This window comes from Cebus imitator, unplaced genomic scaffold (genome assembly GCF_001604975.1).
Source record: "Cebus imitator isolate Cc_AM_T3 unplaced genomic scaffold, Cebus_imitator-1.0 Scaffold251, whole genome shotgun sequence".
NCBI lineage: Eukaryota > Metazoa > Chordata > Mammalia > Primates > Cebidae > Cebus > Cebus imitator.
The window spans coordinates 1,664,818-1,677,663 of record NW_016107566.1 but is presented as its reverse complement, the minus strand read 5'-3'; the positions used below and the strand labels follow the sequence as shown (position 1 = coordinate 1,677,663).

Genomic DNA, 12,846 nt, shown 5'->3' with positions numbered 1-12,846 from the left:
AAAGTGCTCCATGTGGAACCAGAGTGAAAGCTAAAAATTAATGGAAGAAATTATAATGTGTGGTGATGCGTGCAAGCTTGTATGTACAGTCAATCCTCATTATCCACAAATTCTATATATGCAAATTCACCAACTAAAAATGTATTTGTAACACCCAAAACCAATACTTACAGCACTATTGTGGTCACTCATAGGTACACATGGAATGGCCAAAAAACTGAGTCCCTGATGTGCATATTCCCAGATGAGGTAGGACTAGCCAACATTCTGCCTTCTTGTTTCAGCACCCATGCTATAAACACCTCTCCTCTTCACAGTCTATGCAGTGCCAAGCTTTTCACATGTCTGTGCTTGTTGGTGACTTAGCTGAGTAAAAACGGCCCCTAGTGCTGAAGCACTGTCTGGTGTTCCTAAGTACAAGAAGGCTGTGCTGTGATGTGCTTTAGAGAAAATACATGTGCTGGATAAGGCTCATTCTGGCATGAGTTGCAGTGATGTTAGCCATGAGTTAAATGTTAATGATTCAACAATATATATTAAATAAGGTATCTTTAAACAGAGATGCATATTAGCAAGGTTATGTATTTACTACTTGATGAAAATATTGTGACCAGAGGCTCACAGGAACCTAACCCGATGTTTCCTCTAGGAGCAATGATATTTCTGGCAACCTTACAGAACATAACTACTACAAATAACAAGAATTGACAGTGTAGGTATAAGGCTGGAATAAGCCAAGAACTCCTAATTTACTCAAAATGGTTTGTTATAAGCATAGAAATTTAGGGGAGTGGCAGGGTATTGGGTTTCTCAGACCAAAAACAAACCAAAAAAAACAATGAAACCATTTGAGCCACCTGATCATTCATTGCAGTCCCTTGAAATGAAGATGGAAAAGTACATCATGGAGTCCTGGGTCCTAGCTTGCCATATACTTGCTCTGTGACCTTGGACAAACATTTCCCCTCTCCAAATCCTCATGCCTCACCTGTGAAATGAGGCAATGACACCATATGAACTCGCAGATCCCTGTCAGCTCTGACAGTTCATGATTCTGCAACCAGTCCCAAAGCACGAGACAATTCATCATGAATTATGGCTGCAGGACTCCATAAGGCATGGGAAGAAGTATTTACTGGATGTGCATTTTCCTGCATTTTCCAGACCAGTGTGAGGACAGATTCATTAGATTCTTGATTTAAGGATTCTGGAACTCTTATCTAGTTTTAACTTCAATGACAGAAACGAACCCAACGGAAAATTGTAAAACTGACAGAGTAAAATATCCTCCATTATTTCAAACTTAATGGAATTAAAAATAGAAACAGCATAAAAAGAAGAGTGTCTAATTGTAATTATTTAAAGCAAATGGCTTGAGCGATTGGAGCTGGACCCAAACGATGTGCATGCCAGGCTGCTCTGAGCCCATTGATTCTCTTTTAGGTTTCTCCAGAGGACCTCAGTATATCTCACCAATTGCATGCTCCATTAAGCACTTGGCAAAGGACTGGATAGACATGTGTAACCCAGACGTTTCTGTGGAAGGTTAGTCCTCCCAGATGGAGTCTTCATCTTAAGAATGTGCACAGGATTAAGATGTAATCCATTGCTTCAAAGAACACAATGATGCACAAAATAAAATGCTCAACTTTAGTTTTCCTCCAAAAGAATTACTTAACTGTAGAGAATACATTACTGTGCAGAATCCTCTATTTAATGAAAGGTCTCCTCCCTTTCATTTAAATTTTCAGAGGTTAACTCTAGAAAGTAATGGGAAAGGCTGAAAAGATGAAACACACACACACACACACACACACACACACACATATCACCTTGTTTTATCATTTTTTTAACCAGTGAGAAAATTTCCTTAGCTATATGCAGGCCCATACCTAACATCAGTCGTAGTCCAGCCACCTTCCCTTTTCCCATCTGCATCCTGCTTGGAGGGGGTCTTGTATGCTTGGGTGCACACACCAGCTCATAGTGATAGCAGTCAACACTCAAAATGACAAACCTACAGAAGAAGCCCTCATGGGCTCTGGTCATGAACTCAGAGACCCTGGGCCAGGGATTCTGAAACTCTGGGTCCTCATGATATGGTCTAGAAGCAGATGTGGGCTCCAGATGAGCATCTCCCTTGGTTCCATAAGCTCTTCACGCCATGGGGTGGGGCATGGCTAACGTGGCATGTGTGCACTTCTCTCAAGATGCCATTCGATTCTCTCTCCACATATGATAATGCACATGTCTTTGCATCAATTTCCTAAACAGCCTTCCAACTCTAAATGTCTCAGCACATCAAAAGTGGCCCCTTTTGGAGGATTTGAAGCACAACGATATGTTGCAATGTCTGTTATTTAGCTGTAAATTCATTAAAACACACTGGAATGAAATTATGGGGGTAAAGGTAAAGTCTCTCTTAGACAGAAACAGCTGAGGCCCTAAAATAAAGAAAATTAATGTTTCTTTGAGAAACAACTATATACTCTTATTCACATTTATGAAATATAGAAAAGCATAATCACTGCTCTGTCTCCATTTAATAAACTTCCCTGGAAGCACCATGAAAGCTCTATGACCCATGCTTGTCTTTGGCACCTGGCTCGGTGTCTGGCATGGAGTGGATGATCAATAAATATTTGTTAAATAAATAAATTTAATTCATTATTTTAATCTGCAGAACTTCAGCGCCTTTGCTCTAAACAATTGGTTTAATTTCAAAACCCACATAATAAAATAGACCTGTGTTTCCTATCCCATGTCTGTCTCTGTGACTGCAAATGTTTTTAATCTTAGGAAATTCATGGAACCACATGGTGTGACATTGTTTACTCAGCTATTCTTCATTATGAGAACTCAATTTACTTATGTAGTACTCTTCAAAAGGTTATGTGAGCTTTCAGCTTTCGGCTTCAGGCAACAAACTGGGCGCTGGTAGCAGCAGCAGTGAGGAGACAGTCACTAGCCAGAAGGGCCCAGGAGAGTGAGGAGACCCCTTCACCACCCTTCCTTCAGAGCATCTTCACGACACGGCATCTGTTGGAATCAACCAAGATCCATGGCCTTTCATGTTTGTTTACTTTGCTCTTGTCATCTTTCCCTCTCAACTTCATGGCACTCAGACATCTACACACTAAGCCAAGTAACTGCTTCAGCAGAGGCAAGAAAGTCTCTTGAGCCTGCTAGGAGCCAGGGAACACTGGAGACGTAGGATCTGTTGTGTCGCTTTGCCCAAGATAAAAGGCATTAAAAGCATTTTGATATTTTTTCAGTTGATACTTATAGTCCCATGATGAAAGTTAACATTTAAAATAAAAATATTTTTTAAATTACAAACTTAGTTAAGAGACTTGTAATCACATTGTGATTGTGTTTTGTTGGATGAAAAGAAGTAAGGGGCTGGGCACGGTGGCTCACGCCTGTAATCCCACACATTGGGAGGCTGAGGCGGGTGGACTGCAAGGTCAGGAGATCGAGACCATCCTGGCTAACGCGGTGAAAGCCCATCTCTACTAAAAATACAAAAAGAAAATTAGCCGGGCATGGTGGCACACATCTGTAGTCCCAGCTACTCAGGAGGCTGAGACAGGAGACTCACTTGAACCTGGGAGGCAGAGGTTGGAGTGAACCGAGATTGCACCACTCCACTCCAGCCTGGGCAACAGAGTAAGACTCCATCTCAAAAACAATAATAAAATGAATATTCATTTTATTATTCTTATTTTATATATGTATTATATATAAATATATATGTATATTACAAACTTAGTTAAGAGACTCATAATCGCATTGTGATTGTGTTTTGTTAGATGACAAGAAGTAAGGTACAAAACTGTACACAGTACACTCAGGGCTGGTGGTCAGTCCAGATGGGCTGGTGTGGCCAACTTGGCCTTGTACTAGTAAACAGCATCCTCCTGCTGCACTGGCCCATTTTCTAGGGTCCCTGGACCATCCCCACCATCCAACCACTGAAGGGTTGCAGTGGATCAGTGCCTCTGATATACAGGTCATTCAACATTTTAAATATCATCCCTGAGTATGATCCTATTTTTTAACTTTGTGTGTGTGTGTGTGTGTGTGTGTGTGTGTGCACGCGCACGTATGTGTGTGTAAAGAGAGAAAATGCACCAAAATGCATGGTAGTCATTATACTGAGAGCTGAAATTGTGAGTGATTTTTATTTTCTTCTTTATGTTTGTAGAGTTTTCACGGTTTTCTACAGTAAGCATATACTACCATTATGGCCAGAGGAAAGAAGAACAAGAATGTTATTTGTTAAAAGAGAGAGATTCTTAAAGGAAAACAAATCATCCCACTATTCACTCATACCTAATTTATTCCTGGTAGCAATTTACTAAATCTGATATACACTAGGGTTAATGAAAACACCTGGGTGCCTAATATGAACACAGCACATACAATACCAAGTAATATACAATACAATACAATATTACCAAGTAATATACCATACAATACAATACCTCGACCTCTGTCGAGGAGTTCACAATCTAGTTTGGTATTAAGACATATCATCACACACACACACACACACACACACACACACACTCACATACACACTACTGCTCTTCCATTCTTTCTTCAAATATCATGGTCCCAAGGAGGCCTGCCCTGGCCATCCTGTTGAACACTGCAGCCCAACTCCACCTTGGCACACTGGCTTCTCCTTACCCGGCTCTAATCTGTCTTTCTCTTTACCACATAGCATCTCCTGCAAGAGCCCTGAAGTAGCACTACGAGACAGCATATTTTCAGTGCCCACTGAAGCTATAGGCTATCAGGGGAGGCAAAAGGAACAGAGACTTAAATGCTGACAAGAAAGTGCTATGGAGAAAACGGGAGAAAAAGATGAGGAGGAAACAGTCAGATTTGAAAGAATTAGTTTACCTAATCCTCAAGCACCTAATTCCCAGGGATACATGAAAGACCACAAAGAGCAAGCCAGTTTTTTCTAATTGAAAAAAAAACTTTAGTCATCAGAATAAATATCTCACTTCACTGCAATTTCAGGTATAGGGAAATTTAATCCTATAATTCTAATGGATACAAGCTAAGGTTCTCTAACCAAAACTGTGACCTGGACTTGAATTGGGATTTCACGTGTATTATCTCTGTGACCCAGAGCAGGTTATTAGCACCTCTAAGCCTGTTTCCCCATCCATATGGTGAGGATAACAGCAGAGCCCACTGTAAGGGATTGAATGACAGGGTGATCATGGAGCCCTTCACTCAGTGCCTGGAAGAGAGTCAGTGCCTGACTTGGTGCATGGGGCTTTGTTGAGAGGGGAGGAGCACAGACCCAACGTTGGGCAAGTGCAGCCCGGCATGCTGGTCCTCTCCCTCCCTGTGCCTGAGAAAAGGCAGGTGTGTGGAAGTGGACTGAGCTGTCTCAGTGCAAAGCTGTAACGACTCAGCCTGCAGAGACAGTCCCATTGTCTGCTGCTGTATAAGACCTGCATCTTTACTAACTCCACCCCCTGCCCTCCTGGGAGAGCCTTCCTTTGTTTCACCAGTCCCTACCATCTCACTGTGCATGTTTGACACATGCTAGCAGAGCAAGTGACAAAGCTTGGGAAGACTCACACGCTCAGTGTGTGAAGACATCCTCTGTTTCCCACTGACATGGAGAAATCCAATTGCAAAGAGCTCTGCTGTCCTCCTATCTCCGCATTGGCAGAATATCCCTGGAAGTGCTCAGTCTGTAGAAAGCATAACCAAAATGACAACATTGGCCTTCAGCCATTCAGGAAATCCTCAAAATAGTCATTTTGCTCTGAAAGGGGAAAAAAAGGCCTCCTTAATCATACCGAGCTATAAGGGATATGTCTGGGATTGACGGAGCTTCAGGTGCTCTTATGAGACAGTTTTAAGGTCACACAGAAGAAGGCAGTAGTCTTTTCAAGAGGTCAGTTTGACCCTAACACCTGGGTCTCAATGTTTTCCTAAGCAAGACGCCACTCTTCTTGGTAGTCCTCAGAGACATGAGCAGAACATGTGTTCCAGAGATTTCTTGAAATCAGTTTCCCCTCTGTGGGACAACAAAGATCAACTGTCTTCTTTGCCCAAAAGGGGAATGGTTGTTTGTGGCATCACCCACATGTGTTAGCATCTTCTCTGCCCTCCCTGTGCTTTGGATACAGGACTGTGATCTTGTGGAACATTTATATTATGCAGTGCCATGGTCAATCATCTAGAAAATAAATTTTACTACTACCCCTGCACAGCCCCTCAGGTGACATGTCATCTAGTCACCACAGTCTGCATCTCCATCTTGTCTATGTCCTCTTAATCCAAGCAAAACCCAAATAATATGACGAATCTAAAACTAAAACTATTCTCATTTCCTGGCCCCAGAACTGAATGCATTTTTTAACCCAATTTCGAACCAAGGCTCTTCTCTAAGTTCTCTCGAATCTACCTAGAGCAGAACCAAATCTAACTGGATTTTTTCCCCTTTCAGAGCAAAATGACTATTTTGAGGATTTCCTGGATGGTTATTAATGTGGAACTAAACTGGAATTTTATTATAAAAAAAAAATTTTAAATGCTGCTGGATCTGGGTTTTTTCCCCTTTTGACATTAGACTCTTGACTCTAATAATCAGGTAAATACCACCTGTTATTTCCCTTTAACACTACTGGAAGGATTCTTTAATTCTAAACTTAATACGAGTAACCCAAGGATGTTCTAAGACCAATGTGTAATCTAATCTTCATGCTTCTACATACCCAAGCATAACACACACTCAGAAGGTTCTGATACGAAACTGGCTCAAATTCACTGAGGAGCAGCTAAAGAAAAGTTGTGGTGTCACTGGGATCCTGGATGTCTCACATATTCTTGTCCCCAAAGTGGGGTTTGTCCTATACAATTATTCTTCTGGAAGCACATTTCAGATCAAATCTCCTACCTGCTCGGAAAGAAGTCAACAATCTCCTACCATCAATTAGAGAAAATCCATACTCTGGTATACCAAAGAAAATCGATACTTTGATCTTCTTTTCCACCATCACCTTCCATAGATCGTTCATATTAGCCATGCAGAGCTACCTGCTGTGCTCAGCCGGCACACTTTGCTCATGCAGCTCCTCAGCCTAGAATATTCTTTTCCCTTTCTGTTCCCTGGGTTTAAGTCTAACCTCTCCCCATTCATAAGCCCTTCCCTTGACTATTGCTAGTTCCTAGCAGGTTAATCTCTTGAATTATAATTTGCAACACTACTCCAGTAACTTTTCTGCATGCCCTGCCGTTAGGTCAGATGATCATACTCAATTCAATCTCATTTAGTTCTGAGGAAATTTGTCAACTGTATAGAACTCTCAGGGAGGAGCACTTAGCATATGAACAAACACCAAAATGAGAGCAAAAGAGAGAATACACTTTTACAATGGTTTGGAAGTGTCATGTTTCGAACATGTCAAGTTAACGACATGTCTCAGTGGCACACACATCTCCACTAAAAAACTCAAAAAGCATTCTCCAGATGAAGAAAGAATGTGACTTCAGAGGGACAGCACCAGGGAGTTGTTAGGGGTGATGGAACTGTTCGATACCCTGATGGTGGCAGTGAAAACCCAAATCCATAAATATGTTAAAAATTCGTATCACCGAACACAAAATGAATGAAAAAGCCCGTTTTACTACATGATTTTTTAAATAGGTAAGTGTTTTACCAGAGAAGTTAACTATACATTAATAATTAGTCATTATTTTTCTGAAAATAGGATTAACCAGGGTCTGATTTTGCATTCACCCAATCCAAGGAGATAAACAGTATTGGCTGTGTGTTGGGGAGAAAGAGGAGGGAGCTGGGAGAAACAAAATGTTTTATGTGAAACAATACTGTACAGTTTTAAAACTTGGGCCCTTAGTATACGTAGTACCAGACTTAATTTGCAATTTCCTTTCTCACATACCTTAAAACAAGACCTTAATACAAATATAACATACAGATTTTATATACAGCTTTTCCTCACCTGACCCAGAACTTTATATTTATTTTCATTCATTATTTCTTATCTAATTAGTTATTTCAATTAAACCTGCTGCAGGTGATGCACGCAACTTGTTTCAGAGCCATAAAACTATATGTGATTTTATTGTTACTAGATGTTTCCAAAGTATGCAGTGACATGTTTTATCAGGTTAATAACTTATTTCTATATTATTCATGGTTTGATGACTATGGTAAAATCTAAATATGTGAATCATACGTTTTCTAACATAGTATCTTTTCCATTGTTTTTTATGTTAATCTAATTTCCATCCTCACCTAATTCTATAACAATCCTGATTGAAATCCACAAGGGGTAGTTAAAATTCAGGCTCAAGTGAAAAACAATTTAAAAGAGTTCTTAATGGAACCCAGAGACCTGCCAAATTTAAAAGCTGCCTAATTCCTAGCCCAGTTATAACAGACTTTCAACAGTAGAAAGGTGCAGCGTAGAATATCGAAGGATCTTACTGAGCTCCTTGGTGGCCAGCCCAAGTTTGGAGTTTTTTGTTGTTGGTTTTGTTCTTTTTCTCTTCAACAAACCATGCAAAGACAAACACAACATAAAAACGTTCCTCATATTAATTTTCTAAAAAGCACTTTCTCTCAGCCAGGTTATATACAGTGTATGTTTTATCATATGACTCTGTTTTGCATAACAGAAATTAAGGTACAAAATCAACCACAAAAATGACTAAAATCTGCAGTTTGGAAAATTCTTAGCAAAGTGTTCATGCAGAATTAACTTCCATACTTAATTAATAATGTACCCTTTGCATATGAAGTCACTGGGCTTCAGAATAAAATTCTAACTTAACTCTCAAAAAAAAGAAGTTTCTGCTAAAGATAAAATTATTACCTGAGTTCTCTGCTTCAGTTAAAATTGCTTTAATGGAGGGCAATTTGACCTAGGGAAAATTTAACATTGGCCAGGCTAAAATCAAAAAGCAATATACAAAAATGGGGGAGGGGCAGCTTTTTCCAGTCACTCACATCCAAACCTTCACAGCTTTAAAAGCACTTGACCATTTTCTCCAATTTTGGCGCAGTACTTTTCTTTCTCTAGGAAAAAATTGTAATGGTGAGATACAAGAATCCTCTTCCATGACAAATAATTGTTTCTTTCCTGAATTTCTTCTATCAATTTCTTGCTGGAAATTTTTAGATGAAAGTTTGAAGAAATTCCTGCCCAGAAAGGAATATAACTAGTTTTAAAGGAAACTTTAAAACTCACAGTTTTACAGTACACCATACAAATAATCACCACATACAAACAAGAGAGAGCTTTCTTCAACCAAGTCATGGCAGTCATGTAAAGCACAATGATAAGTCATCACTAGAAAGCAGAAGTTACATTTGGGGCCTCTTTTCTGGTGCTGCCACCCCAGATAGCTAGAATGCTGCTCTGTTAGAGCATATGAGATTCAGTCATTGTCAGTTCAGTAAACCAGCCATGAAGCATGTTCCATGTCAATCACCTAGAAGGAAACAGATCAGACAACAGAACTGAGAGGGGCAGTCTCATTTGATTCTCTTTTCTAGCCTTCTACATGTGACTGTCACTGGGTGATATGGTTTAGCTGTGTCCCCACCCAAATCTCCTCTCAAGTTGTAATCCCCATAATCCCCACGTGTCAAGGGAGGGACTCAGTGAGAGGTGATTGGATCATGGCCGTGGTTTCCCCCCATACTATTCTCATGATAGTGAGTGAGTTCTCACAAAATCTGATGGTTTTATAAATGGCAGTTTCTCCTTGGCTTTTCTCTTTCCTGCTCCCTTGTAAAGAAAGTGCCTGCTTCCCCTTCACCTTCTACCATGATTGTAAGTTTCCTGAGGCTTCCCAAGCCCTGTGGAACTGTGAGTCAATTAAACCTCTTTCCTTTATAAATTACCCAGTCTTGGATAGTATCTTTATAGCAGGTGAAAATGGACTAATACACTGTGTGGAGGGGGTGGTGCCAAAGTGGTTTCTTCTGACAGACTCTCTTTCTTATCCTGATAACAATGATCTCATTACTACTGATCCATCATCATGAGAATAAAGCCCACTTTAAATTGTTATTTTCCACAGAGGTGATGAATTTGTGCAGATCCTTCCATATTCTCCTGGGCTCATTTGTGAGTAGCTAGTAGAGGAAAGGCATACGCTACAGACAAAGAAGAGGGTAAAACAGGTGGCCTATGTAGAGATCAAACTTATAGTCTTGTTAGCATGTTCTATACCTAACCCTTCTGAGAGGTCTCAGAAAGCTGCATAGAAGATAACAGTAATAAGACTCAGTAATCAAGAAAGACAAGGAGCTGGGGAGATGAACACAAATGAATAAGGACTTGATATGGAGAGTAATCAACTGTGTCTTTGGGAGATAACATGGACATTAAATAAACAGATGATTAAATCTTATAAAGTATATAATAGTTTTATGAATGTTATAATCTTTGTTTTCTAAATTAAGTCAAGAATTAATTATATAGCAATTTTAAATAAAGTACATATGCAAACTCTCAAAGTGTCTTTGTCTCAACTAACAGCAGATAGGAAACTTTTCTAATTAATTAATAAGGAACTCGAAATTAACTTTTAAAACTAAACTGCTAGAGCAATTTTTGTGCCTTGACATTTGTACTTCAAGCAAACAAGTCTTTGGACATAAATTTTTTCTGGAATTGCCTCGGTTGTCTGCTTTGTTGTGTCTGCATGGTGATGTCGAAAGGGAGCTTGGTGCTTCTCCACTTCAACCTTTTCATTTTATAGAATGAGAGAACTTTAATGGCTATGCACTCTAGTGAGGGAGGACCAAGAGCTGAACACAGCATCTGACATCCAAGCTGGTTCTCACTGCACTACAGCAAGCTGACTGCACCAATTTACAGTAAACTGATAAAAGAGAGGGAAAAGAAGACAGAAAGAGTATCATCTATCGTTTGACTTCACTACCATAAGAATGTCATTTTATTCTCTTATGGATTTTCTAACTCAGATCACAGGTAGATCCATCCATGCCTGCTCAGCTTAAAGTCAAAAATATGTAGCAGTCTACTTGAGAAATAAAAGCAGCATCAGAATAGATATTGGAACTGTTCACTTTATAAATCATGTCTTAAGTTAAAAGTTGAATAATTGCTGGGGATCCATGGTCCTTCAACCCAGTCATCCCTTCAATGTTTCTGAGAGCAATGCATGTTCAGAAAGGAAGACAGGGAAAATGCCCCTTTATTACCCAGAGACCTTTGCATCAAAGCCCATCATAGTTCCACTTATGTCAAGGCCAGAGAAAGATCAAGTGGCCTCTTATTCCTCTATTTATTGCCCCAGTCTACATCGAAGTCTCTTCTTCTTATCACTCTGATGACAAGCAAAGTTTAGTCCAAGGAAATGTGCCAAGGGAAATGAAGGGAAAGCAAGTGTTTGCCTGTGGGGCCTAGGACTTGTCTAACTTCCTTCCACAAGGCCTCTTTAGGGCTCCCAAGGAAGGAAGTCTAAAACAAGACCAACATAAGTTCAGACCCTGGACCCATTCTCCAATTACACCAAAGCTCCACAGCCTTGTACTGTGGGCCAGTCAATATCCTTGACCTTGATTCATTCTTATCAGAACTCCTCTTCTTGACTGGCACTAGGAAAGAAAAAGCAAATACAAAACCTTGTGCTCCCACTAAAGTCAAATGCCCCATTGAACTCTGTATAGTGTAAACACATCCCAAATGAGATCAGATTTAAATAGAAGCCTACAGGCTAGACAACCAACATCACCTCCCCCCTGATTTTGACTGATAGAAATTATCCCCCATTGCCTTCAGATAGCCATTTGCTTTGCTCAGGCATAGGAGATGAAGAGCATCTACCCTCTCTGAAAATATATGATAAAATTCTTTACCTGATCTGAGAACGCTGAATTTTGTTCTAATTTCCTTAGCCCCCAAAACATTCATTTGGAAGCAGAAAAAGAAATTTAGTCCAAACCACTGGGAAAAGGAAATATAGTCTAAACCACTGAGGAAAAGAAAAAAAAAAAGAAAGAAAGAAAAAGGCAACAGCTGCAACAACAAAAAAGCCCTCTTATTCCTTCTCTTGGATTCCAGTCCCATACTTACTGTCAAGCTTCCTTTGTCAGCCTCAGTGCATTTTGGCCTGTCTCTCTTCCACAGGAGTTCAAGCTACCATGACACCATAACAGACTAAAGGAGCAACAGCCAATAGAGTCAACACATGCCACTTAGTCCAGAGGGCATTTGGCCAGGTTCCATCCTCCCTTCTTACATAAACCCATTCTTACTTCCTGAAACCTTTTTCCATTCATGCTTAGATCCATTTGGGGGAAATTTTCTGAGTAAAAACTGGATTGCATCTTGTTAGGTCTGGTGGTTCTTTGCTTGACAGGGAGGAATGCGAACATATAGTCTCACTTGGCCAATTTTCTGTAAGAAAAGTGATTTCTTGGCTAGGCACAGTGGCTCATGCCTGTAATCCCAGCACTATGGGAGGCCAAGGCGGATGGATCACCTGATGTCAGGAGTTCAAGATCAGCCTGACCAACATGGTGAACCCTCATCTCTACTGAAAATACAAAAATTAGCCAGGTGTGGTGGCGCATGCCTGTAATTCCAGCTACTTGGGAGACTGAGGAAAGAGAATCACTTGAACCCAGGAGGCAGAGGTTGCAGTGAGCTAAGATTGCACCACTGCATTCTAGCCTGGATGACAGAGCAAGACATTGTCTCAGAAAAAAAGAAAAGAAAAGAAAAGAAAAGAAAGAGAGAGAGAGAGAGAGAGAGAGAGAGAGAGAGAGAGAGAGAGAGAGAGAGAGAGAGAGAGAGAGAGAGAGAG

General features: G+C 40.3%; 1 long non-coding RNA gene across 1 annotated transcript in view; it reads right to left on the bottom strand.

The window, feature by feature from the left end:
- The window catches only part of LOC119467003, a 123,925-nt gene that overhangs the window by 51,707 nt on the left and 59,372 nt on the right, over positions 1-12,846 (bottom strand). Inside the window, exon 2 of the long non-coding RNA XR_005195517.1 lies at positions 5,608-5,723. This is a non-coding gene — a long non-coding RNA (uncharacterized LOC119467003). The remainder of the gene's footprint in view (positions 1-5,607; positions 5,724-12,846) is intronic.